Here is a 3,813-nt window from a genome sequence, read left to right on the forward strand (position 1 = left end):
TGGCATTTATTAAATCGAATTTCGGATTTTTACCCAAATCTATAACATTTTTGGAAAAGAAAGGCATACAATTATCCTATTCTTTAAAAACGGTTGAAGATGCGAAAAATAAAATTTTTGACTTAAAATGTACAAAAGGAAAAGCAGTCGTAAAGAATTTAAATGACGTTTTAGAAAAAAATCCTGGTTACAAAGCTTTATTAAAAATTTCAAAAATCTTAAGCGGCGAAGTTGAAAATATGGAAGGATTGCCTGAAGACTTGACAAGTAATGATCTGGTTTATTTTATGTATGTTCCAATGTCGTCTGTAGACGTAGAAAGAAGTTTTTCTGTGTATAAAAATTTACTGTCAAGTAATCGTCGTAGATTCACGTTTGAAAACATCAGAAAATATCTAATTGTGCAGTGTAATTTTAAAGGTAATGATATTAATAAAATAATAAGAATTAAATCATTTAAATATTTAAACATTTTTATTTTAGGATCAGAAGACACGGAAGACACGGAAAATTTATAATACAATTATAAAATAATAATAAATAATTAATAATACAATTATATAATTTTAAATTCAAATAATAACATTCTGATATATAATATAAATTCTAATAAAATAAATATTTAATTTTACCACATATTTGTTATACCTAATTTTTTTGGGGGCCATATCTTAGTACATATACAGTTATTTTTAGGTGCATATTTTAGGGCATATTTGCCCATTTTTTGGTGCATATTTGCATGCATATTCGGGTATTTTTTAGAGCTACAAGTCCCTAAGCCTAGTAATCAGTGTGTAATGTGTTACACGGTAAAATAAAAGTCTTCTAGGGGGACATTCCCCCTTGAAAAAACTGTGGAAAAGCTGGCTGTGAACATACAAATATATACTACTATTTAGCGATGTAAATTACGCAGGTGAAATTCAGACACGACGTTTAACGTTACGATATCTATTCAGATAATGATAATTTCACGGACATCGCAGAAAAACATTGTGTGTCACTGTCATCAACAAATGCTGAATATATTTCGGCCAGTGAAGCTGTCAGTGGGATCATGTGGATTACACGTTTCATAATAAACTTATCAAAAACAGGTGATAAACAACCGGTATTATACATTGATAATCAAAGTGTTATACTTTTAGTTAAGAATCCGGGGTTTCATAAGAAGACAAAACACATAGACGTGCGGTACCATTTCATACGGGAGAAATATGAAGATGGACAATTTCAACTACAATACATTGGGACAGAGGACCAGATTGCGGACATCCTAACCAAGCCTTTGATAAAGGAACGATTTGAGAAAGTACGGTCAACCATAGGAATGAGGAATTATTAATTGAGGGAGGGTGTTGAAATATACATTTAATATTATCAGTCAAACTTGACACATGTTTCAATTTAATGTTTGAACACAACATAGAATATGTTAATAAGTTTAACCATATTTACAGTTTATTAAGCTACTCATAAATTTATTTGTAAAATTAATATGTTTAGGATGAACATTTAAGTGAAACTGTTGATAAGGAAAAGAGTCCGCCAATATCGAAAATAAAACGTTCAAAACGTAGCGTGACAAGCGGTAAAAAATAACCCAGGAACAAAAAGCAAAAGAAGATTGTAATGCAATTATATTTATTTTTATTTATTTATTTATAATTATATCATAATTAATATTATTTTTTATAGCATAAAATATACAGTGAAAATATTTCTGAACGTTTACAAACCGAGGAAATTGATGCAGACCCTAAAAATGCTTTGACTTTTAGACAAGGAGATGGTGTGGTTACGATAAAATGTCCTGTTGAAGGCAAGCCAAACGATCTTTATGTAATCTCACATTGTAAAATGTGTAACATAGAAAATGTGTTGATGAAGGGTAGGTAAATACATTGATTTACTTATTTTATTTATTTAATTGTCAAGAAAAAAAAATTTTATATATGGAAATTCAGCGATGTTACCATTACATACAAATTACCGCCACCCACTTAATAACAGTCTCAATCAAACAGTTAAGTTGATATTCGATAAAATGCTAAGGGATCCCAAGCGCGAAACTCGTAAAAGCAAGATAACTATTTGATTATTATATATATAAACAAATTCGTTTTATTTAATAAATAAAACAATATAATATAATATACGACCACAGGACCACGGATGAGTCAGTTGACAGGGGGAAGGTAAGAGAGTAAGGTAGTCTTATAAAACCAGAGCCGAAACGTCCTGTGTTCAGACGTGTATACTCATTCTGCTAGCGAGCATCTTGTAACATCAAAGCATTTTTTGACATATTATTTTATTCAATATAATCCCTAGGCGTACCTACTTGTGTATAACAGTCATTATATTATAGTCTCGCGCGCTAATGCAGTAGTAACCACAGTATTATGTAACACCTGTCCCTCGAATCCCTCCTCAGCAGTATTCTTGACTACGCACCGCGGCTTCGTCCGGCCCTCATCGTTCGTGCTTTGCCGTACCCGAAGGCAGACAACCAGCAGTCATGCCGTTCAATGCAACACCGTCATTCGTTAGTTATAGACCATGGATTTGACAGATTAATATATATTTTCAATCAAAAAGCGTTAGCCAAAATAGGACGATAACAAACCTATACATCTTAGCTGGTAATTGCCAATAATGCACTTGCTATTTTTGACAATTACAATATCGAGATCGGCGTCTTTCTAAACATGATATCCACCTCCTAGACTCTACCGTGTACACCTTTATTCACATAGATTTTATATAAATATAGGATTAGATCAATAGTATAATTAGAATTACTCTACCATACACATTTGGACTTAGTTGGTTGTGGATCATGCCGTCCACATCACCGCCAGTCTAAGTCCATTCCCAGTACTTTTTAACATAATAAAGATAACACAGTAAAAAACAGAATCTATTCCAGACATTTAAGAATCTCAAGGCACTTTGCATGGAACGTCGAGTTACTCAACTAAATTGTCCACGCCTAGGTCGTGGATTAGACGGACTTAAATGGGAAACTGTTCAATCCATGTTGTGATATGTATTTTGAAACTCCGAAATAATGATCAAAATATAAATTCGAGAAGATCTATCAGAAGAGCAACAAGCGCGTATAATCCAAGAATTTTGTGAAAATCCTTTAGGAGGGCACCAGGGGATAGCACGTACTTATCAGAGAATATCAAAACAATACCAATGGAGGGGTATGAGAAAATGAGTAAGGACTACGTCCTTGCATGCGCGATTTGTCAACGTAACAAGACTACAAATCGACCCATCAAGGAATCAATGGTCATAACCACCACGTCAACCAAACCTTTTGAAAACATTTTTATGGATATTGTGGGACCACTTCCAAAATCACACAAGGGAAATTTTTTGATTGTAACCTTGCAAGATGACCTTTCCAAATTCGCATGGGCAGTGCCTATGATAAACCACGAGGCAAATACAGTAGCCTACCATTTTGTCTAATTCGTATGTCGAGACGGCCTCCCACAGACCCTTGTTACCGATTGTGGAACAGAATTCTTAAGCCGAATCTTTATGGAAGTATGCCAACTTCTAAAAATCAAGAAATCATCTACTACTCCATACAATCCTCAAAGTAACGGATCGTTAGAAAGAAGTCACCGAACATTAGGTGAATATTTACGTAGTTTTGTGAAAAAAGACCATCAAAATTGGAATACTTATATTCCATTTGCAATGTTCTGTCACAATTCCACGGTGCATTCGTCTAAAAATGTTCAACCAGATCAGTTGAATATGGGAATGGAATAGCTGTCATTCATGAGA

Source organism: Acyrthosiphon pisum, chromosome X (genome assembly GCF_005508785.2).
Source record: "Acyrthosiphon pisum isolate AL4f chromosome X, pea_aphid_22Mar2018_4r6ur, whole genome shotgun sequence".
In the NCBI taxonomy this organism is placed as follows: domain Eukaryota; kingdom Metazoa; phylum Arthropoda; class Insecta; order Hemiptera; family Aphididae; genus Acyrthosiphon; species Acyrthosiphon pisum.